The sequence below is a fragment of the Crinia signifera genome, chromosome 1, assembly GCF_055691185.1.
Source record: "Crinia signifera chromosome 1, ASM5569118v1, whole genome shotgun sequence".
Classification (NCBI taxonomy): domain Eukaryota; kingdom Metazoa; phylum Chordata; class Amphibia; order Anura; family Myobatrachidae; genus Crinia; species Crinia signifera.
In genome coordinates this window covers 389,738,889-389,765,029 of record NC_139217.1, presented here as the reverse complement: position 1 = coordinate 389,765,029, position 26,141 = coordinate 389,738,889, and positions in this window count along the sequence as shown.

Sequence of the window (26,141 nt, the reverse complement as noted above, 5' to 3'; positions counted from 1 at the left end):
TTTGTGTAGTGGCAGGAAATCCATGCAAGCACAGGGAGAACATATAAAATCCATACAGTTAGGTCCATGTGGGAATCGAACCCAGGACTGTTATGCTGTGAGGTATTTCATGTAAACCATTACAATATCCATGCTGCACCTAGCCATAGAGCAGGCATGTCCAAACTGTGGCCCTTCAGCTGTTGTGAAACTATACATCCCAGCATGCATTGCTATAGTTTTAGCATGCCTTAATAGCAAAACTGTGGCAAGGCATGATGGGACTTGTCGTTTTACAACAGCTGGAGGGCCATAGTTTGGATATGCCTGCCATAGAGTGTAATAAATGTACACTTTTATACCCCTTTTACACCAAAATCCATGGTCGGACCCTGGTCTTTAAACATGGGAGTTTCCAGGGTTGGACCCAGCTTCATAGCCCATTCCACTGTGACCCAGGTCAGACCCAGGTCTGTGCCGTTTACACTGAACCTGGGTCAGCACTGCTTTTCCCTATGGATGACATTAAAAATGTCCATTTAGGATAAACTGCCATCCAACTTTCCCTCAATGATTTAAAATAAAAATTAAAAGACATGTCTAGTTAGCATTGAAAAATGTTGGTTTGTTTATTTAGTAAAATATTTTTCAAAAAGTTTTAGGGGCAGATTTATTAAGCTTGGAGAAGAGATAAACTGGAGATAAAGCGGAGAAAAGGTAAAAGGAGATAAAGCACAGCCAATCAGCTGTGTTTGAAAAAGACAGTTGTGAGCTGATTGGCTGGTGCTTTATCTCCTTTTACCTTTTCTCCGCTTTATCTCCAGTTTATCTCTTCTCCAAGCTTAATAAATCTGCCCCTTATTCATTGCTCAAGCATACATAGCGGTATAAAAGTGCAGCATCACCCATGTGCTTCCCCAGCCCCTCCCCCCCTGCAGCCGCAGACCGAATCTCCCATGTGCCCCCCCCCCCCAAAATATAATAATATAAATGATACTATATCCAATTATCCAATTATGATTTCTTTGTGCACTGCCCGTATCCTTCCTGGCTGCTGTCTTTTGCCACTGTGGAAAGGCGTCCAGCCCTTCTGGTATCCTTTCAGTACTACCCAGATGTCCCAACCTGGGACCATTTACACCGCCCACGACCCAGGTCCAACCAGTGTTCAACCCTGGTCAGGACCTGGGTAGGAGACCAGTGTTACTGGACCTGGGTTGACCCCTTTTACACCAACGCTGACCTGGGTCCGACCTGGGTCCAACCTGGGTTATTCCTTGGTGTAAATGGGGTATAACATAGCAACATTGGGGTAAATTTAATTACATTTTTTTTAAATTAAAAGAGGTGATGTTGCCCATAGCAACCTCTCAGATTCTGTGTATCATTTCTCTTTTGCATTCTATAAAATGAGAAAATGAATAGTTGCTATAGGCAATATCACCTCTTTTAACTTTTAGAAGCTTTAGTAAAGAAGATTGTAAGCTCCTCTGTACAGGGTGTGAAGTAAACGTTCAAATATTCTCTATAAAGCCTGTGGAATCTGTTTGTGCTATATAAATAACTGGTAATAAATAATAATAAATAATTGTAAATTGACCCCTTATTTGACAATAATATTATAAGGTGCAGTGAGAAGGCACATTGTGAGACTTGTCGCCACAAGGCATGCCACACACTGAGTGCCCATGCCAGCGGTGGAGGGGTTAAGCCGGAGGGGGTAGGACTGTTGGGTTGCAGGGTTGGGAACAAGCTGTTAGAAGAACGGCAGAGAAAGAGGAGAAACAGTGGGATAAAGTTTCACTATACCTTCTATGGCTGGAAAGAGAGGAAACTGCGGTGGCTATGGAGTCATCTGACACCACAGAGCCTGGTGCATGTTGTCTGTGGCTTTCCTATGTCCCTTGCACGGGCTGTGAATAGATGCATTGGGCTCCCCTGGTATAGTCACCACGCCGCAGTGCGTCCTCAGCCTCCATCTCCCGCCAGACAGTGCGGTCAGAGCGGCTGCCCATCACAGTGACCACTATGAAGTCAGCACGCAGCCGCCGATGTGTGCGCTCCTGTCGCGCCCCCGGCCACATTTCACCATTGCCACCACCCGACCCGGACGGGCGTCACCGCTACCTCCACCAACCTTGCACCCGACACTGGACTGGCGGCAGTCTAGGGGGGGCGCTCGCCCCTTCGCCCCCCCTTAAATCCGCCCCTGTCCACTATATCATTACTTTGAGCACTCCCACAGACCATTAACAATAAGCCTGATAACAATAAGTCTGAACATACAGTCCAATCAGCCGATATCGTCAGTGACTGCATGTTCATTGGGGGACCCAGTGACGGTACTGACAGTGGCGTAACTATGCCTCCGCAGCCCCCGCCATGGCGAGGAGGCGCAGAGTAACTATGGGCGCCGGGGGGGCTGCGGTGCTATAGTTACCCGCTGCGCTGCTGCCCGGCCGCATCTGCGGTCACTGTCCCGTCACTCGCTCCCGGCGCCGGCTCCTGCTGATAATGAAAACTGACACTTAGAAAATGGCTGTCCCCGTATTGCAGACAGTTTTGGCAGCCATTTTCTAAGAGTCACTTTTCATTATCAGCAGGAGCCGGCGCCGGGAGCGAGTGACGGGACAGTGACCGCAGATGCAGCCGGGCAGCAGCGCAGCGGAGACTGGGGCAGCAGCGCAGCGGAGACTGAGGGAGACTGGACGGGACAGTGACCGCAGATGCGGTATGGGTATGGGGAGGGGCGCCGAGGGGAGGGAGAGGGGGAGGGGGGCGCCGAAAAAGTTTGGCGGGGGGGCGCAAAATATATAGTTACACCACTGGGTACTGAACAAAATCTTTAACTATATCGTTCCGGCTTTACCTGTGCTTTTTCACTGCACTGCCAATATTGTTAATGATATGGTATAGTGTGGTATAGTGCGTATGGGGCATTACACTTTGCACTTTTCATGTGCATGCACGTGTATTTCATGCAAATAAAAAAGAACTTGGGTTTAACTATACACCGATGCCATAAAAGTTATTATACTCATCCATTTCTGGTTTTACTCAATGACTGAGTGCTGAAGGGTTGTTTGGTTCAACTATTATGTATGCATACATGTGACTGAGTACTAGTCAATTTAATAGCTATACAACAGATCTATCAAAAGTCACTTTTTCTTTTTTTCAGTTTATATATTGTTGTTTCTGTTACTTTACACTTGATATCTTAGCTTTCCATCCTTGTTGTTATTTTATTTATTAGTGTTTTTTTTTTCCCTTAATAGGATCTGTGGCAGCCCATTGCTGTCTGTAGAGAGGCTTAACAGAGTAATACTGTTTAGTCACATTTCCAGGCACATGCTTTTTAATAATCTCACATTGAGAATTGCTTGACTGATATGCCTCAAGCAGTAGCATTCAGTTGCTTAGCTGGGCTGTGTACAAAGGAAATAATACCTCAGTGATAGCTTTCTTTAACAACGTTAACATATTTTGTTACAGTGCTTTCTGTCTTTTAGCAAATGTCTAATTTCAGATCCGCCTCACATGCTTTCTTTGCAGGGTTTAAAGTACGTGATTAATCTTGACTTTACTTAATACTGTTAGGAATGTGGCAATGACCTCAGCTGAACACTGGCAAAGTGATTAATGTTACATGAACTGGGATACTTTTTACCCTGGATCCTGAATAAACACAGACAAGCAGTATTCTGTTTCAGACCTTTGCTCAACTGAAAATCTACCATGGTTGCAAAGAATAATGTTTCCATTGCAATAAACAATCTTGGAATAAACTTATTTTGTCTTGTTAAAGAAAATGTTGTTTCAGTCTGAAGCCCCAGAGACCATGAAGCAAAGACAATGTAATAAACATAATGAAACAGGGGCAAGTGCAGGGTTGCCGAGGAGTGTTTCGAAAATCGGGTCCCCCTCCCGGCCCCCCGGAAGGGTGGGCAACCCTCCCGGAATCTGGGGGACCCCCCTGAGCCCCCCGAATCGCGGCATGTAAATGCCGCAATCTGCGGGTCTCAGAGGAGGGGGCGGAGCTAAAATGGCACAATTGTGACATTTTAGCCCCGCCCCCTCCATGGAGATCAGTCATTTCTAGAATTGGACATTACACTGTGAAAATAAACTTTACAGGTTGAGTATCCCTTATCCAAATATCCGTTATCCAAATTATTCAGAAAATCATAGTCTCCGCAAATTATGATGAATACAAATGTTTGCTTTGCAATTTTCACACCAATTTTTGACAAAATCACTTGGCATTCAAAAGGTTATACCTTGTTTCATGCACAAATAAAATATAATTGTGTGGATTTCATGTGTTTGATTTGCTTATACAACATACATGCACGATACCTCAAGATTCCTCATTTAAACATAAAAATATTCCAAAATAAGGAATAATCCATTATCCATTTTGGATATGGGATACTCAACCTATATATCATTTTTAGGTTACACAAATACTTGTCATGAAACCTTTTAGCAGGTCACTATTATCTGTATGCTTTCCAGAACAGGACATACATATGTTCCCTTGGGATACAGCCACTAGGTCTACAACAACTAGGATGACACCACTAGGTCGACATGCATGAAGGTCGACTTGATTGCATATCAACATGGGTTAAGTTGACAGGGTCATTATGTCGACATGGAGACATTTGAGTCAAAATGTCAATATGGGGTTTTTCACTTTTTTTTCGAGCCGACATGTGCCGACAGGTGGTATTTCATGCCCTACCATTCACTAGGGCGTGGTGGGAGAATAAAATAGTGTGTTAAGTGTAACAAGGCACCATGCCCAAAGCACGGAGAGTGCCATGTGAGGGGACATGGTGCACTTTTTTAGTGTCCATGTCGACTGTGTTGACAATGAGTCTAAAAGAGTGAAAATCCCCCATGTCAACCTTTTTAATGTCGACCTTCCGCATGTTGACCTAATGACCCTGTTGACCTAATGACCCCGTTGACCTAACCCCATGTCAACCTTCAGTCATGTCAACCTTTATACATTTCGACCTAGTGGTGTTGACCTAATGCTTGTCAACCTAGTTGCTGCCTATCCAATGATCCATACCCATTCCCTTATTACCTCTGTCACAATTTATGGGGTTATTCAGACCTGATTGCACGGCTTTGAATTCGCAGGCCGGGCAATGGCTGCACATGCGTACGGCTCGCAGTAAGCATGATGCGTGAGGCCATCCTCCCATAAATTCAGCATCTTTTTTAATCACTATGTGTACACAAGTTTATTGACAGGAAGCTTGTGGGGGGTAACCTCCCATTTACTGGGAGTGTCAGAGAAAATGCAGACATGCCTAGGCCTCTTCAGAGAGAGAGTGTGTGACATCAGCTCTGGCCCCGATCAGCCTGGTTCTATCTCACTGACCAAGTAGGTCCTGGGCTACGCACAGACTGCACGCATTCGTAGTTGAGTGAGTTGCAAATGGATGTGCAGCTAATGTCAGGCCTGCAGTATTTTTGTAAAACTTTTGGAAGTTGCACAGGGCAGGATTTCACTCAGGCAATTACCTGATCACAGGGCTCTGCAAATAAGCAGCCCAGCGATCAGGTCTGAATAACCCCCTTAAGTTTAAAACTAACTGATGTCTCCGTTTAGTGAAACAAATGTTAGGTTTTCAAAATGATCATTTTACTATAAAACAATACAACAAAAAGTAAAAAATCATTGTACAGGACACAATCAATATGTAGTATATTTTTTAAATGTCTCTGTAGTGAAAATGTAATTGTTACTTAATACTTAATTACTGCCCTTACAATATAGTAATGCTTGCTACTATACACAAAATGGGATTAGTAGGGTTTAGAGATAAACCTACAGATAGTTATCTCAGTCATTAGGCAAACAAATTGTAAGATAACTGAGCCAGGTCAAACTCAGGCAATAACAGAGGTTGCCAAATTAGCTATTTAAGGTCAGGGACATAGAAAAGAAATAAGAGGTTGAGAAATAACTGTCGTTCTGCTCCAAGAACTGATACTTCATGTTTTATGGCGTTTGTACCCACGCATCTGTGCAATGATCAGTCAATAACATAGATACCATTTCAGGAGCAAGTTTTAAAACCAATTTTGGATTGTAGCCCAGAGCTGTATACCTGCACATTTATTTACTAAAAGTGGCTGATGAGCCTGGTTTCAAGGTTTGCTAGGAAGAACAATTTACCCCTCATTACCCCCACTCAGTGGTGTAGAGAGAGTGAGGGGGAGCGGGTACTTTTTACCCAGGCCCGGCTCTGCTGGAGGGGCCCAGGCCCCCTGACATGGGGAGAGAGACAGCTACAGCCTCTCATTTATATTTTTCATAGGGCCGAGACCACACCCCCTCCCAAATGGCAAGCTCCTCCATTTTACTGGGGCCAGGCCGACCTGTCGGTGTCCCTGCCCCCACCGCACCATCATTCTTTACCTAAGTGTCTCATTGCTATCTATATGTGGAATTGTGTATTTAAAAACAAGCAGTTGTGGCTCCAAGAGGTGAGGCGGCAGCACAGTCCAACATTTAAACAGGGGAGCCACCCCAAATGCTGTCAGACATCACCAGCTGTGACCCACTTGCAGTTTGTGTGACTTTCCTATTTCAATTTTGTCCTGTACTGCTACCCAACCTCTGGTGCCACCACTAAAAAACTAATATAGTGCAACATCATAATCATAAAGATCCCTACAATACCTGTCAGCCTATTACAGTCACCGTATCACTTTAGTTTCACTTACCACAAAATGTATATAATGTCTATAATAAAAAGAAATGTGTTCGAAATGCTTATAGTCCCTACAATTAACCTCTTCCCCTTTTACATTGAGCGTCTGATCCTGGATATTGCTGGGACAATCCAGATCCTAACTTGGTGTGAAAGGGTAAACCCAGGTTGTGTGTTCTGCAAATTCTTCCGTGGACCGATCTGGATAAGATGCAGTGTGAAATGCATGACCAAGATTATTTGACCCAATTTACATGTAAAAGTTGCTGATTGTCTGTTACATACATCCCAACTTTGAGGGGTCCCCAGTCGGGACACTGGCATGGATCCAAAATTTGGCTTCACGGGATGTCTCAACCCATTTTTGATGCTGTGGGCACATTGAAAATTGGGACAATTGGGAGGTATGCTATAAGTGGATGAAGCAGACAGCTGGAGTTCATCTGGCAGTCAACCTGGCAAAGCCTGGATCCAAGGGGTTTACCAAAGGGGTGTAACACAGCTTGAAACCATTTTCAAAAATATAATTCAAAATCATTTAATACAAGTGGAATATGCTTTACAGTAAGGTGCTTTAAAATGACTATAGCATGATATATTGACCCTTAAAAAATAAAAGTAACTGGTTTAACTGCATCCACTATTTCCAGTATTTCCAGGGCAGTCACTGTTTTAAAATAATAGTACAATCTCTGCATTTATGTTCATATTTATTATAAAATGAATTAGAAATAAAAGTCATGAAAGAAAGTCAGAGCAGAACATGATGATACAGATACTGTATCGGAAGGCCAGTAACTCTTGATACTACATTTACGGAAGGAAACAGGAAGGAAAAAATAATAAAGATCTGGCCGATCTTAAAGATAATACATCTTGACATCTGCTTTAGTCATTGTTTTTTTTTTTTTTTTTTTTTTTTAAATCCAAGTTGCTTTAAAAATCACTTTTTACATTTGTGGTGACAAGATGAAAAATGCAAGGCTTGGCGAGCAAGTCATGACCCAGACATGCCTTGGATTACAGATTTTATATGACCCACAGTCATTTCTTGTCAAGTACAAAGTCTTTCTAACAGCATTAAGGAAGAGAACCCCCTGGGTAACTATTGTTCATTAAAAAGGTTTGCTTATTTCATCAACAAAGACTTGTTTTCAATGGTGAATGACATTCCAGATAACAAAAGACAACAGGTCTGTGGGAAGGCAAATACTGATCGACAAAATGTAGGTTTGTTCTATGAATTCACATAATTATAAAGCGTCTATCTTTGTACAGTATATGTAAGAACAATCCCTTTGGGTTACATTAGATAGTATATACTATCTAATGTGTTTGTAAGTAATATTTGTATATTAAACAATTTAAACATCTATATACATATGCAATTATTCAGTATTTACCATATATACTCGAGTATAAGCCTACTTTTTCAGAACATAAGTTTTCCCAGTTTTTTTCTTGTAAAATTAGGTGCCTCGGCTTATATTCGGGTCGACTTATACTTGTTACTTTTATTATTGGAAAAAGCTATTAAAAAAAAAACTTTGTGACACAAGTGCATAATTGATGTTTCTATGTATACTGTACATTGTGCTAAAAAGGGGCAGACTAGATGGGCCAAATGGTTCTTATCTGCCGTCAAATTCTATGTTTCTATGTTTTTATGCTGTTATGTACAGTATGTTTTTGTTTTTTTTTGTAAGTAAAACTTGTGTATCATAAGAAGTAACAGGCAGTGGTTCCCAGACTGTGTGCCTAGGCACCCTTGGGTGCCTTGAGATGTTTGCAAGGGTGCCTCGGGGGTCCATGACTAAAACAGATTATTTATGCTGAAAGTGATAGCCAAAACCAGTGCTGGTGGCTGCCAATTATGAAATGTTTGGACCATTAGAACTACAGCTATGTTCCCCACCACATAACTGAACCTGAGGGTCACACAATTTACTTAATTTTTTTATTTATTTATCCATATACTGTATATCCCAAATATAAAGCATTGTGGATTATTCTGGTACTACATAAATACATGTTAATAAATAAATGTATATACTATTTTTAATTATACAAGATAAATCCATTAATTTATTTTAAAGTGAGTTTTTTAGTACATTACAGGTTGAGTATCCCCTATCCGAAATGCTCGGGACCACGAGCATTCCGGATAGGGGAATTTTCCGGTTTTTGGAATATATATTTGTAGCCATACTTACCTGTCCCCTGATGGTGTCCGGTGGTCCCTCGGCGTCCGCGCAGTCCCCGGGCGTCCACAGCAGGCCTCCGGCATCTTCTCCTGGTCTCCAGCGGTCCCAGGAATGCATTGCGCGAGTGTGCGCGCGCACCGGTGACGTCACTGGCACGCGCGCACACTCGCGCAATGCATTCCTGGGAATGCTGGAGACCCTGGAGAAGATGCCGGAGGCCTGCTGTGGACGCCCGGGGACCTGGTAAGTATGAAAAGAGGGTTAGGGGGTTAAAAAAAAAATTCAAATGATTCCAAAAACCACGGTTTTTGGAATAATTCGGATAAGGGATGTCCGGATACCGGATACTCAACCTGTATTACTGGATAAAATGCATTGCTATTCTGGGGGTATTATTGTCCATAAATTCTGATGTCTGGTCATTTCGCACAATTACAAAATAATTGGTACTGTGGTCAATTTGACCAAATATGTAAAAGTCACTTGTTACATAACTTTAGTTTGTTGGTTGAGCTATTGGATCGCAGTGGGTGGAGTCTTCCAAACTCTTGGTGATAAGGCACACATGACAGATAAACCATTTTACAGGTCATACATTTGCCAATGTCTAGATGATTTGATTGAGGCACCAGATAATAAAACATGTCTGCGTGACCAGTTTTCCAATAATATTCATGGTAGGTTGACAAACTTAATGGAAAAGAATATGTGGTACTTATGTAGTAACTGGGCTGCCGATTTTGAAATCGGGTCCATCGCATCGCATCGCACCCGACCAAATCGCATGCGATGCGATGCGATGCGATGGACCCGATTTTTCCATAGGATTCAATGTTAAAATGGACTGAGTCCATTTTAACATGGAATTCAATGGGAAAAAGGGGTCCTTTTCATACCCCTACTATCCAAGTGGGCATGGAGTTGGATATAAACCTGTGGCGAGCGTAGCGAGCCACCGAGCCCGAAGCGTGGCGAGCGTAGCGAGCCCCGCGAGGGGACACAGAATACCGTCCCCTCGCGGGGCTCGCTTCGCTCGCCACGCTTCGGGCTCGGTGGCTCGCTACGCTCGCCACAGGTTTATATCCAACTCCATGCCCACTTGGATAGTAGGGGTATGAAAAGGACCCCTTTTTCCCATTGAATTCCATGTTAAAATGGACTCAGTCCATTTTAACATTGAATCCTATGGAAAAATCGGGTCATCGCATCGCATCGCATCGTATGCGATGCGATGCGATATCGCATCGCATCGCATCTGATTGTATGCCTTAACTTAAGGCATACAATCAAAAAATCGGCAGCCCAGATACTACATAAGTACCGAATATGTTATCACAGGCTTGCTTTTATGCCATACAGGTTTGATCACTGAGGTATGATTTTGATACTACATTAAAAATTCTGATTTAATGTATCACAGTTTCCATAATAGGATGAGTGGCCAGATGTACATGAACCCAAGTGTCACATGTCGCCGCGTGGCGACACGGCAGGCACAGTACTCACCCTTCCTTGTCCGCCGCTGGCTGGCTGGCATGTGTCTGGTGGGGTCCCCGTGCGGTCTGGCAGCATCAGGTCATGGCATTTCAGGATGCTGGCTCTGAAGGGCTTGTTGGGGGCGTGGCAGTCTGACACTGTGTTGGTAGGTGCTGGGAGGCCAGCGCCGCCATCTTGAAAAAGTGCAAAACAGTGATTGGCCAGGTCTGGGTCTTTCCCTCCTCCTCTGTCCAGGTGGCCACTAGCAGCAACCTCCTTGCTATAAAGGGGATCTGCCTAGGCCATCCTGAGTCAGTGCAAAAAGTATCTTGGGCAGTATACATCCCTGGGAAGATCCTGACTCTTGCTAGTGCCTATGGTCACTGTGTCCTGTCAGTCAGTAGTCCCTGCTGGCCTCTGACCTCATTGCAGCCTCTTCCTGGTAGTCCGGTCCATTGATCCCCCTCCATTTCCCAGGAGCCACTGGACCTTCACAGTACCCTCCGGTTCCACTTCCTGATCCGGATCCAATCATCCAATCGACCAACCAATCATCAAACCAAACTTCCCACCAATCTTCAATTACCAATTCCAATATTTATGCAAAGACTTGCCTCTCATTTTTTTCCTTGTTATTTATGATTTCTATGACTGCTTACCAAAGAAGTTTTTGATTCTAGTCCATGTCATTTATATGTGAGTTCTTTCATTAAACCTGCTCACTTTAAACTTACATCTTCTGGTCAATCATCTATTTCTGTGCACAACACGATACCATCCAATCCTTCACCAATGACACCAAGCCCAGTCCAGTTGAATGACTTTCTCCTATCGGAAGGAGACATAAGAAAGCTTCATGTATACATGATTGCTTTTATCTCCCATATAAGAGTAAAAAAAAAAACTCTAGTGTCGAAGACAATAATGATTGTGGTCCTGAACTTATGACCATATAACCCTTGCTGCTAAAATATAAACTATGTCACTGAATGCCTTTCTGCCATCTCATCTTGGATGTCATCTTGCCACCTCAAACTGAATAATGAATTAATTATACATCCCCGTACCAATAGTAGTTACCAACCTGAATCTTCCTCATTAGACATTCATTGTTAACAAAACTGCTCTGTCAGTCCCTCCATTTTTACCTACACACAATGCTATAAACCAAACTACTCCAACATACATCTTTTCTCTTATGTCAAAATAAGTTTGGGCCAGTACGGACCGTGTAATGGTTAACATTACTGCCTCACAGCGCTGAGGTCATGGGTTCGATTCCCACCATGGCCCTAACTGTGCGGAATTTGTATATTCTACCCGTACTTGCGTGGGTTTCCTCCAGGTACTCCGGTTTCCTCCCACAATTAAAAAATATACTGGTAGGTTAATTGGCTCCCAACAAATATTAACCCTAGAATGTCTGTGTGTACATGTGGTAGGGAATATAGAGTGTAAGCTCCACTGGAGCAGGGACTGATGTGAATATTCAACTATTCTCTGTAAAGCGCTGCGGAATTTGTCCGTGCTATATAACAAATGGTTGATTAATAAATAATAAAATAATACAATATCTCCCAACTGATCATTTTCATTCTTCACAAGATATATGTCTCTCATCCACATGCATTACCTAATTTCATTCACGATTGCAGAACCTTCTTTGGTCTGCACCCACTCTGTAGAATGGCATGTCACACACAGTTATAGCCTCCTTTAGTCTCCGAACCTTCAAGCGTTCCCTGAAAACTCACTTCTTTGATCCAGAACTGCCCACATAAACTTCATAAACCTTTCCTATCCAATTACACACCACTTTAGAGCGCAAACATGCTCACTTATTTTCTCTCTCACCTTTCCATCCCCTGACCCCACACCGACATTGCTATCATTCAGCCCACCAAAAACTTTGGCAATCTGGTGGACTTTTATGCAATAAATAACACCTATACTTGTGTATCAATGCCTATCTCCCAATAGATTGTAAGCTTGCGAGCAGGGCCCTCCACCCATTTTGACTGTAACTTCCCAGTTTGTTTTATTCCTATTTCCAATTATAAAGAACAACGGAACTTGCTGTGCTGTTAAAATAAAAACCCTATTCATTAATAAATAAATAAATGTATTATTAACCTTTTATACTGCCTTCACATTGCAGAAATGGGTAATGACACGGTATTCTTAAATGGGACTTTAAAACGGGTCTGAGCCTTGAGACCTTTCACATTGCAGGTGAAAACCGTTTTAAAAATCATTTAATACCATTCAAACATTCAACCCGTTTAACCCCCAAGGGACATGTTTCAAGCCATTGAAATAGAGCTGTTCAAACTGCCAAAAAAACGGCTTTAAAACGTGTAGGACTCTGCTTTTTAACCGTGTTGAAATACCGGTTAATTTTAACCAGTAAATCAACTCTGGCACTTTCACATTGCAGCCTTAAACGTTTTAAAATGGAAAAAAAACGGCAATATACCGTTTTAAAAGTGCGATGTGAAAGGGGTATAAGAGTAGTCACATTTGTATAAACTTGGCATTATTTATACTATCTATAAGAAAATCCCCTTATTTCATAACAACAATGGTACTTTATGATGGTAGGATTTAGTAAAACCAAAAGTTGGTACACTTTCATTTTCATGCTATTTTGTCAATGTTTCCACCTGTATATTTGATAGATATCTCATAAACATGAAATACTGAAATACAGTACTGCAATAGATGTCAGCTCAGCTAACTTTACTAATCATTTGACATCAGTGTGTACTTGGTATAGAGAAAGTTATTGAGTAAATAGTGGGGGTGGGTGTGAGCTGGCAGTTGTTATAATTTACAAAGCTGTCTGGACAGTAGCCATTTGCTTAACAGCATGACAACTGCAATAGACTATGCATGCTGTGTTGGGAGGTTGTTTACAGACTACAAATATATTGGCCTTTGTTATGCATTGAAATGGTACAAGAGGTTACTGGTGCTAAAGAGACAATAAAGGTTTTTTTATGGTGTTCTTGAGACAAAAAAAGGAGTATGATTTGTAGTTTAGGAAGCATTGCAATCAAATTTTAAAACTGTTGTTTTTACCAAACCCTACCCATTACTTCTATTAGTTCTATAACACTGTACAACAGGGATGCGGTTAATTTGCCGGCGGTCGGGATCCCGGCGGTCGGAATCCCGACACTGGAATCCCGACCGCCGAAATCCCGAAACTTTCTCCCTCCGTGGGTGTCCACGACACCCATAGAGGGAGAATAAAATAGCGTGCCGAGCGTAGCGAGGCACCGGGCCCGCTGCGTGGCGAGCGCAGCGAGCCCGCAAGGGGGGGCGATCCATGTCCCCCCCTTGTCGGGATTTCGGCGGTCGGGATTCCAGTGTCGGGATTCCGAACGCCGGGATCCCGACCGCCGGGAAATCGTATCGGATCCTGTACAACACTGTACCTTGAATATCCAGCACTTGATTCAGTAACACACAAGTCTACTGTGTAAACAGTTCTAGATGATTTTAGCAAATTCACATGCATATGTGACTTGGAGTAATAATGTAAAGCGCTGCAGACTATGTATGCGCTATATAAGAAACTGTTAATAAATAAATAAAAATTATTATAATAATAATGTTATTTATGGAGCAATTTTCTCCCAATAGGACTCAAAGTGCTTTACATTTACCTTTACAGCACACAAACAAAACACTCTTATCAGCGATGACCGGACTGCAGTGCCAGAGCCATAGCAGTCACCTGGAACCTGAGCTCAGCTAAGCCCCTGTCCACACATTACACATTCCATCAAAGATAGAATTAGAAACACTATTGCCTGCATTTATTTTTTTAATAGCATTTTGTCCTTTGGGTAGATTGTATACAGCTATTATTTACCCATCTTCCTGTCTATGTTTGTTATTTCTTTCCTCTAAACTGGACATTTGGTCTATAGATATGACAGTTACATTAGGTTATGTGTATTTAATTTCTTGAAGGTCTTTGCAGTATTTTAGATAATGTATAATATATATTATTTAAAGACAGTCACTTTTTGTATTCAGTTAACGGATTTATTTATTTTTGTAGTTAATAGCACGTTTGTATATGATACATTAAATTTAGATATCAGAAGAAAAGTCTAATGTCATTTTAGAACATTTTAAGGTACTTGTGTATTATCACGGCGCCCATCGCATCGCAGACCACGATTTTTCATCGGATCGCATGCCATCGCATGCCATCGTATGCTATCGCATGCCATACACCCGATGCACAGCGATGCGATGCGATTTAAGCCCCCTATACGATTTTAAATTGTATAAGCACCCTAATGGTTGCTTACAATGTTAAATGCACCCCCACGCCACCCCCAGTATGAACGTGAACCTGAAGTGCGGCGAGCGCAGAGAGACCGCGAGGGGCGGCGGTACGTGTCCTCCGACATTTTCATACCCCCACTTTCCACGTCGGCGTGGAGTTGATGTTATATAGTGTGGCGAGCGCAGCAGCACAGCGAGCCCTGCCAGGGGACGTGTATTACTTTACATGTATTTCGCGTCCGCTCGCCACGCTTCGGGCTCGGTGCCTCGCTGCGTTCGCCACACTATATAAAATCAACTCCACGCCGACGTGGATAGTGGGGGTATGAAAAGGTCGGAGGACGCGTACCGCCGCCCCTCGCGGGCGCGATGCGCTCACCACGCTTCGTTTTCACGTTCATAGTGGGGGTGGTGTGGGGGTCCATTTAACATTGTAAGCCCCCATTTGGGTGCTTATACAATTTATAATCGTATCGCATTGTATGGCATTGTATGCCATATACAATGCCATACAATTTTAACATTGTATGACATCGGGGGACATCGCAGAACATCGCGGAACATCGCATCGCATGCCTTATGGTCTGCGATGCGATGGGCTTCGTGATAATACACAAGTACCCATTTTAATATATCTGACTATAATCAAAGAGCTTCCGAAGTCCAACAGAATCCTGAGACTCTGACTCCTTCTTGAGAACTTTGTTATTCCATGGATCAGACATAACATAATGTAGACAAATTGAAGCTTACTTGTACAGTGTGTATTTCTTTCTTCAATGAACTAGTCTGAGATTCTATGACAGTTTAATTGCACCAAATGCGTTTGCTGCATATAGTGGTTTTACTATGTGCTCAAATTTCACACAAGTCCATGCGAATTGGCCATGTATGTAAATGTAAGAATAAAAATCAATGATCCCTATGCTACATTTAGGCAGTCATTTATTCATGACAGAAATGGATGAGTGCAATAAACCATAGCAACCAATTAGCAATTAGACTTCACTGACCTAGTATGAAGCTGGCAACACAGAGAAATGATGTGAGGCAATTTAGCCAATCTCTAAGGAATAGCTGAGGCTTTGCTCTGTGTGTGAGTTTAAAATGTCAGCAATACACAAAACAGACCAATCAGAATCATTGGTTGGCTTGATTGGATTTACATATATATGGGTACTTTAAGTGGTTAGACCCATTGTTGTAATTGCATAACATCACAAGGTATTCTGTTGTGTGTACTGCATCACAAACATTAAAATTATATTTATACAAAATAATCTGCTTCAAAACTGAATGAAAACCCAGAAACTGATGTTACTGTATAAAACTGACTGACCTAACACAGAAGGTTATTTTACAAATATAATTACTAGTTGGCCCGTGCAAAAATTTTGCATTCAAATAAAATATGATTCATTTTATTGCAAGGTTGGTGGGTTGTAGTAGGATGAAAGAAGAACCAGTTGATGTGTAGTCATTTTGAATAGCCGAGCAAAATTGACCATCTTAGCCGTGCCATCGAAGCATCCAGGGAAAGAAGTCTAGGGCAGTGGTGTCACTAGGGTTGGTGTCACCCGGTGTAGTAACTCATGGTGCCACCCCCCAACTTTCCAGAAGGCGGAGCCGGGGTGCTTGTGCGCGCCGAAAAATTGGGGATGTGGCTGCACACTGTGATGCCAATTACACAATAAGCCGCACACCGTGATGCCCATTACACCGCAACTGCACACCATGATGCCCATTACTCCACACACTGTGATGCCAATTACACAATATGCCACACACCGTGATGCCCATTACACCCCACACTGTGATGCCAATTACACAATACTCCCCACACTGTAATGCCCATTACACATTACACCCCCACACCATGATGCCCACTACACATATGCCCCCATACTAGTGCCAGACACAGATATGCCCCCACAGTGCCAGACACAGATATGCCCCCACAGTGCCAGATATGCCCCCACAGTGCCAGACATATACCCCCACAGTGCCATATATGCCCCCCACAGTGCAGACAAAGACAGTCACAGTCACTCACTTACCAACAAAATAGATGCACGGTGCACAGTCCAGGTTTAGGCTCAGCTGGTTAGGACTCCAAACAGGTCAGGTCAGGTCACTTGAACAGCAGGTGGAGTGGAGAACTTGAAGACTGACTGAAATGGCACCAGATTCTATACCCAACCCCCCCCCCCCCTCGGTGACCTCAGTGAGTGACAGAGCCTCAGCCTGAGCACCCAAGCCGGGTCCCTCCTCCATCCCCTGGGGTGGCCAATCCCCACAACAGGAGGGGGAGGCACTGGCTCCGGACACTGCCAGGCTAAGTGGCCGTGCGAAAATTTTGCATGCAAATAAAATACAATTTATTTTATAGCGAGGTTGGTGGTTTGTAGTAAGATGAAAGAAGAACCGGTTCTTTTGTAGCCATTTCGAGGAAAACCGATCTGTATCGACGCATCCAGGGAAAGAACTTTATGGCTAAAAGTAAATATTTCACCTGGATTTTAAACAAACAATACAAAGTGCAATTGTAAATTAACAATTCTTTAGAAGTGGAGAACAAAATCTTTAAAATGGTACCTCATTTATGGATTTAGGTTAAGGATGAAGGGAGAAAAAGGGATCGTAATTTTCACACTGGCCACCTAGTAGGTTTTATTTATTTTTGTTACATTTTAGACATACCTCAGGAGGAGCCCTTCCCCTCTTATTATAAAAGAGGGGTCTGGGTCTCTGGGCAGCCTCTCTGCAGAGACAGGGAAGAATGTATCAGGGCCTGTGTATAGAGCAGGGTTGCCGACTTTAAGATTCTCCTCTCCGGGAGAAGCCCGGAGAGGAGAGTTTCAGCAGCCGCTCAGGGGGAGTGACATCAATAAGCCCCGCCCCCATGTTGTTAAAGCAGCGAATTCAGTGATCTCCGTGGAGGGGGCGGGGCTAAAATGACGCGATTGTGCCGTTTTGTGCCGTTTTAGCTCCGCCCCCTCCTCTGAGACCCGAGGATTGCGGCATTTTAATGCCGCAATCCGGGGGTCAGCGGGGGTCCCCCCTGAATCCGGGAGGGTTGCCCACCCTTCCGGGGGCCGGGAGGGGGTACCCGATTTTCGGGAGACTCCGGGAAATTCCGGGAGGGTCGGCAACCCTGGTATAGAGGCCTTTGGTGCGATCTCCATTGCTGGCTGCACCAGAGATCCAGAAAGTAAGCAGCCTTTCTTCATGCTGCCTTAGAAATGGTACCTCATTTCGTAATTTTGGTTAAGCATGAAGGGAGAAAAAGGGATCGTCTCCAAATAGCAACTTCTAGAATTAGCATATATTTTGCCAATGCTTATTAACCTGAGCAAAATACAAACCTATACAATTGCTGGATATGTCACACTAATGGACTAATTCAGCATAGATCGCTGATCAGAGACTTTGCAATCTGTTTGATTATTGAACATCTGCACATGCTCAGCTGCAATTAGCAACTAAATATCCATACGCATAAAAGTTGCATAGAAGTCAGCTTGATTTACAGGAAACTAGCATTTAGGGGAAAATGGGTTACATAGGTAAATCGCATCGCACTTCGCATGGCATTAAAATGGCCCATGCGATGTGATGCGATGCGATGCAATTTTCCTACGCAGAATAGCCCACTGAGCAAATTGCTTAGTGGGCGCCATGATAATACACAAGTACCCAAAAAACTGTTTGATGTCACACTTTTTGCGAATGGATGCGCGAATGGATGCGCGAATGCATCGCTATTTGCGATGCATTTACAATTTTACAAGGGGCATTCATTCTTTATCTGTGGGAGGTAACATTCTGATTGAAGACAAATGATTTTTCTCTAACTTGCGATCCATGCTGAATTAGGCTACCCTGATCCAAAACAATATGATCTACAAAAGTGGTTTAAGAGATGTAATTTGATTACACTGCTGTGTTTTATTTTTGTAGCTGATCATCAGCATCTAAATGGGGAAATATTTGTATGTGGTTAGGAACATTATTATTAGGGTTTAAGATCATGTAATGTTTAAACAATTAAAGAGAGCAATTCTGTTATATGTTTATCATTGGACGAGAATGCTGATGTTCCACCCTGTGACTGCTCCACAACCCATAAATGTGACATCCTATGGCACCATTGCAACCTGCAAGCCAAAAGCTGGTGCAATGGTGCCCTAGGACCTGGGCCCAGGGCCGGCGCTACCCACTCAGCAGCTCCTGCAAAGCAGGGAGGCGCCATGCTGAAAAGGCGCTGTTCCCCCCCTGCTCTACTAAAGCTGCCTCAGCCCTCACTGTCACTGCCTCCTGCACGCCGCCCGCAGCACCTCTCTGACAGCGGGGGGGGGGGGGTGGCAGTATAAAGAGCTTCTCCCTGCACCGCCCACACACTGTCCTACTCCTGCGACCTGCCCCCTCTTCCTTGACAGACACTTGCACTGAAGCATTAAGCGCTGTCTGTGAATGACTGGATGACATGTCATGTCCGGATCCACCCCCTACCCATTGCTCCCTGTGCCTGTCAGCTGTCAAACAAATGACGAACAGGCAGCAGCGCCGCCCTTCCTTCCCTCTTCTCAGTGTGCAGTGCCAGTGCCACTGCCAGTCCTCAACAATCCGCTCCCTCTATCTCCTCTCCTCTTCTTCAATCTCCTCCTTCTCTCCCCTCCTTTCCCCCTCAGTCATGAGAGGGGTGTAATGGTGTCCTCAGCGTCCTGCCTACGCAGATAGAATAGAGGAGGGACTGCACAAGAATTAAACAGCAAAAGAACAGTGAGTCTTTTATTATACATGTTTATAACAATTAATTTAATAATTGTAGATGTTTTTTATATTAATTTAGACACTTTTCAAATAATGGGCTGGGTTATGTGCCTAAAGGTGTCCATATACGCTGCAATAGCAGCGTGCGATGCGATGTGCGCTCCTACTGGCATCGATCAGTACAAAAAGTATGTGCTGCCCCTACTTTTTGTACTGCTTTCAGATCGCATCGCACACACATTGCATGCATGACGTGCGATGCGATCTAGCACATAACGTATGCGATTCTCGCAGTGTGTATGGGCAACATTTTGCGGACACAGCACTGAGATGGTGCATGCATACATGTACATGCACCCGAGATCCTCCATAGGATCGCATGTTGCATACGCTCCCACAATCGGGCTGCAGCTTGTTGCAATGGCAATGTGAAAAGGCGCAAAATTTATGGTTTGCAGGAGGGCACCGGACACTCTAGCACCGGCCCTACCTGGGCCCATGGTATCAACACACATACCCACCACTATTTATGGTACGGATGTGTATGCAGGTGTCATGATACTAAATTATATTGTAAAATATTATTGCAAGTATTCTGCACATTGTGATTCTAACAGAAATGACTCTGAGTATTTCTGATTTAGAATATTGCCAGGGCAACCTGGGTGTTGTCTTGGTGTGAAAGGGTCAACATGGGTTGTGTATTATGACCATGGTTGAGCCCAGGATTGACCTGAATACAATTCAGTCAGAATTGTGGGACCTCGGTTGTATGACCTGAATCACACTAAAAGATCAGATAAATGGATCAGCCATGCTTGCAGATATGGTGACATGATACACAAGTGTATTGGATGACCAGCAATAACCCTGGTCCAACCTGCAGTGTGCACATGGTTTTAGCAGCTGTGACACAGATTTTAAATCATGTTCAATAACTCAACTCTGCTTTCTGCAGAAATGATAGCTTTATGCTTTCCCATTTTGACTCATTTATTTATATTATTATATTTTTCTTATCACCATTTTCAAAATTAATCTTTCTTAAAACAATATGATAGTGTTGGAAGGATACAGAGCTATACGAATTGTAGATATAATTGACATATCCAGTAGCACAAAGCCCCTCTTCCCTATTATCAGACGCAAATTTTTCACAAGGCAACCTAGGGCCCAGAAGGTCCCAAGTGTTATGATCCGCCTCCAGCGGATCGGTGTTATGTACTATTCACATTTTCTGTGTGTAGTTCATGTTCTCCCTGGGTTTATCTCAGCCTGGGTGTGTGTGTACTCGCTAGTGGCATCCAGTGGTCAGCCTGGGCCATTGCAGGTTACTTTCAGTACTGGGTGTTCTGGACTCAGGTGTCTTGATTAGGCTCCTAGCCTGCAGTGCACACCTTCAGGCTATGTGTAATCAGCACCACATTGTGCTCTCTATATAAACCCTCTGGTTGTTCAGTCCCATGCCGGTTATAGCTTGTACCTCAGGGTCTCAAGTGTTCCTGGTTCTCAGTCTTCCGTTATTCCTGGTTCCTGTTCCCAGTCATCCTGCATCCTGTCATTGATTCCCAGCTGTGTCCTCCATCCAGTCTCCTGTCCTCCCGGTGTCCGTGTGTCGTCCTTTTGCCGTCTCCCGGTCCCTGCAGCTCCTGTTGGTCTTTGTGGGATTCCTTCTCCAGCTATATTGATATCCCTCGGTTCCAGATAAGTTGGGAGATTCCCCCTCTTTGTCTCCTTACTAATCATTTGCTTATTGTGTCAGCGTATAGTGAATTGTTACACCTGTCAGCAGTTCTTAGTGTGTCAGCATACTGTGTATGGTTACACCTGTTAAGCATTAGCACAGCGGGTTCCTGTTTAGAGTGCTATCCACTGGCACCCCTCTCCGCAGGGCAGGGTGGTCCTCGCCTCTTTGTTTGTAGATAGGTTTCCCCTTGTTCTTCACTGGCCTTGGCGTGTGTGTTGTCCTTAACATAAGACCAGGTGGCATCGAGGTGGGAGCCTGACTAACGGGCTCCCACGAACGCGGCTATTATTGGTGAAGCCTAGCACCCCGCACACACACGTCAACTCCATCTGAGTACAACGGAGTCAGGTTGGCGAGGCTGCCCTGGTCCTGTCACTATCTCCTTCCAGCCAGTGTCACGTGGTGTCTCGCCAGACAGCGTGGCACAGGAGATCCTAACATTATAACCGGCCAAAACAGATAACTCTGGAGCTGAGTTCCGCCCTCTCAGTCCTGCAGTTTTCCTGTCTTGTCACAGTATCTGTTTTGTCACTGTCCTTGTCGAGCCACTTTTTGTCGTGTCATTGTTTGTTGTGTCTGGTCTGTAACCTTGCACGGCTATATCATGCAGGCCATGCAAGAAACTTTAGCGGCTCTAAATTTGGCATTTTCTGCCTTTAAACCTGGGCAGTTAGAGGTTTTGCAGCAGTCCTTACTGCAGTTGCAAAAACTCCTCACAGAAATTTTTCTGATCCTCCCAGAGGTCACAGGGGTTCATTCAGCCCCTAATGGGACCCTGCCTAAGGAGGTATTAGGCAGCAAGTCCTCAGACCCAGAGGTTCAGGTAATGCATAGAAGTGTTCTACGGCCGAAGCTCCCATTGGAGGAGCGTCAGCGGCGTAGAGACTTGAATCTATGCTTATACTGTGGAGATTCAGGCCACTTTGTGCAAACTTGTGTTTTGCGCAACTCCAGTGGTGGCAACAGGGTGTTTCCTCTGGCCAAGTCGGGGCAGGTTGTCAGATCTATGCCTGTCTACACTGTGGCAGAGGAGTGCTCTGAGTCTCCCAGTAAAAGCGCTCTGATTAATACGGTTGGTCCAAGTGCTGGGAGTCCCCATTTTGGGTTTAATAATCAGCAGAGGAGGTGCTCCCCGCATGATGGGATTTCTGTTCATATTAAGTCAGAGTTGCAAACCCTTAAGGGGAAAACCCAGGTGATTGACTCAGATGCCGGGGGCCCGCCGAGCCGGTCAGATGCCGGGGGCCCCCCGAGCCGGTCAGATGCCGGGGGCCCGCCGAGCCGGTCAGATGCCGGGGGCCCGCCGAGCCGGTCTGATGCCGGGGGCCCGCCGAGCCGGTCCGATGCCGGGGGCCCGCCGAGCCGGTCCGATGCCGGGGGCCCGCCGAGCCGGTCCGATGCCGGGGGCCCGCCGAGCCGGTCAGATGCCGGGGGCCCGCCGAGCCGGTCAGATGCCGGGGGCCCGCCGAGCCGGTCAGATGCCGGGGTCCCGAAGTGCGCAGCCCCGAGTGGGGGCCCGGAGGCCGCAGCCCCGAGTGGGGGCCCGGAGGCCGCAGCCCCGAGTGGGGGCCCGGAGGCCGCAGCCCCGAGTGGGGGCCCGGAGGCCGCAGCCCCGAGTGGGGGCCCGGAGGCCGCAGCCCCAGAAGGGGTTCAAGCCGGTGTCGCCCCAGAGGGGGTTCAAGCCGGTGTCGCCCCAGAGGGGGTTCAAGCCGGTGTCGCCCCAGAGGGGGTTCAAGCCGGTGTCGCCCCAGAGGGGGTTCAAGCCGGTGTCGCCCCAGAGGGGGTTCAAGCCGGTGTCGCCCCAGATGGGGACGCTGTCCGTCTAGTCCCTAAGAGGGATTCTGATTGTCCTGTCTCTGAGCAGAGTTCCAGCCATGTCGGTAACATGGAGGAACCATCTGTTGGTCTTTTTGTTGTTGCCCAGCCAGAGTTTCACTATAGTGCTGCCCACTTAGAAGTGCGTCACAGTGGTGATCAGCCAGAGACTCATCATAGTGCTGCCCAACCAGAAAGACCATCAGACTTGGAAGAGGTCATAACCTCTAAGGGGGTCCCTAAAGTCTCAGCCTCAAGGGCCATAATTCCAGCTATACAGACCAGTCAGTTAGCTGATAATGAAGTTACTGTTGATGCTTTGAACGATTTCTCTACATCTATAGTTTTTGATGGGGACCTAACCCAATTTGTTGCGCTCACTAACCATTTTGTCACTATTTTGAAGTCCAGACCATTTTTAGGTATCACTTCAGATAATGTGGTGCTCTATTTAATTTACTGCTTCAGAGGTGAACCTTTCGAATGGGCGTCCAAATTTATTGAATCTGAGGATCCCATTCTTAAGAATCTCCCAGCATTCAGTGATGCTGTATTGAAAAAATTTGGTCCCAATAAAAGTGGTTCACCTGCCTCTGGACCGACCATCTTCTCTGCAGAGACTCCATCATGCATAGGAAAGTCAGTACAAAAGTCCCAGCCCATAGCTATGGTCGCTGGGTGTGCTCGTTTTAACAGGAATGCCCCTGGAATCTTAGCTTTTACAGCAGTGGAATCCAGGCTTGATTCTGTCTTGAATTCCGATTCAGAGATCGATGGTTGTCCAGTGTCTTGTCCAGTGTCTACTCAATCTGTCAAGAGTCCTGCCTATGTTCAGTCATGCGATACTACTTCTTCTCCAGTGCCAAATGTTACCAAGATTGAAACCATAATCCTTCCCTTAGATGCGGACTCCAACTCAGATTACAACTCTGAAATCGATGAAATGCCGTTAGTTGAGGGTACCGTTAGTTCAGACAATATTTTTGGTATTACTGTGTTTACTCCCAGGCAACCTGGGAAGAAGAAGAAGAAGAAGTCTTGTCGGAGACATTGAGTCTGTTTTTGTTCTTGGTTCCCCTTGATCAAGCTGGGGTGTCCGGAGTCCACCTTTTTTAGGGGGGGATTCTGTTATGATCCGCCTCCAGCGGATCGGTGTTATGTACTATTCACATTTTCTGTGTGTAGTTCATGTTCTCCCTGGGTTTATCTCAGCCTGGGTGTGTGTGTACTCGCTAGTGGCATCCAGTGGTCAGCCTGGGCCATTGCAGGTTACTTTCAGTACTGGGTGTTCTGGACTCAGGTGTCTTGATTAGGCTCCTAGCCTGCAGTGCACACCTTCAGGCTATGTGTAATCAGCACCACATTGTGCTCTCTATATAAACCCTCTGGTTGTTCAGTCCCATGCCGGTTATAGCTTGTACCTCAGGGTCTCAAGTGTTCCTGGTTCTCAGTCTTCCGTTATTCCTGGTTCCTGTTCCCAGTCATCCTGCATCCTGTCATTGATTCCCAGCTGTGTCCTCCATCCAGTCTCCTGTCCTCCCGGTGTCCGTGTGTCGTCCTTTTGCCGTCTCCCGGTCCCTGCAGCTCCTGTTGGTCTTTGTGGGATTCCTTCTCCAGCTATATTGATATCCCTCGGTTCCAGATAAGTTGGGAGATTCCCCCTCTTTGTCTCCTTACTAATCATTTGCTTATTGTGTCAGCGTATAGTGTATTGTTACACCTGTCAGCAGTTTTTAGTGTGTCAGCATACTGTGTATGGTTACACCTGTTAAGCATTAACACAGCGGGTTCCTGTTTAGAGTGCTATCCACTGGCACCCCTCTCCGCAGGGCAGGGTGGTCCTCGCCTCTTTGTTTGTAGATAGGTTTCCCCTTGTTCTTTACTGGCCTTGGCGTGTGTGTTGTCCTTAACATAAGACCAGGTGGCATCGAGGTGGGAGCCTGACTAACGGGCTCCCACGAACGCGGCTATTATTGGTGAAGCCTAGCACCCCGCACACACACGTCAACTCCATCTGAGTACAACGGAGTCAGGTTGGCGAGGCTGCCCTGGTCCTGTCACTATCTCCTTCCAGCCAGTGTCACGTGGTGTCTCGCCAGACAGCGTGGCACAGGAGATCCTAACACCAAGGGGCCCCTTAAAGATATCCTGCCCATTCAAAACATAGCAAGAGAAACATTGCGCAACTACCACCTTATGTCACGACATCACACAGCCCTGCCCGCATTTCTTTCTGATGTTCCTTTGATGTTTTTTGATGATATAAAAAATATTTGGACACACAAAATGGTTTCATCCAACATATGTGGGCAGTCAGTTTACATTAAATGTGACACAGGTATTAAACCTACTTCCAAAAGTCCTGGAACCTGATTCACATTTGTAAGCAATGCCAATAATCACACAGCTGAGCATTTATCGGTAGACTGTGCACGTGCCAAGATAATTTATCAATGGCGTCTGCAGTTAGGAACAACAATATAGTGCTATGAATTGTTTGAGGAGGGCCCCAAACCGGAATATTGCCTAGGGCCCCAGAAGGTCTAAGTCTGCCTCAGCCTATTCTGGTTGTAGTTGAGATAATCAGAGTAAATGTTATAAGAAAACATTAAACTATTGTTTCTCTTTAAGTCAAACACACAAAAAATGTAGCGTGATATCTGTACTCCACAGCTGCATCAATAGGCAGTAGCAATGCAACCCTTCTAGCCTTGAAGTTAAGCATCACAATTGTTTAATAATAACTTCATGTAAGTGCACTTTCTCTATTAGGAATATAGCTTAGGTTAGTAACCAATCTGATTTATGTGTAATGAGCCTTTTCAAATGGGGTTTTGACTCAGTGCATTGCTATATACTTGGGCTCATAATTCACTTTGTTTCGTCTAAGTATTCATAGACTAACAAATTGCAATGCTAATGATTTAAGATTTTCCTGTTCAATTTAATGGATCTGAATTATGATGGCTGTTTATTTTACACATACTAACTACTTTCATATAATGAGCTTATAAGGTAGGATCAATTGGGGGCTTTACTAAGGGCACACCAGTTAGTAAAGATCTTGCAACATATTAATTTGAGGCTATTATGCTGCTCAGACCA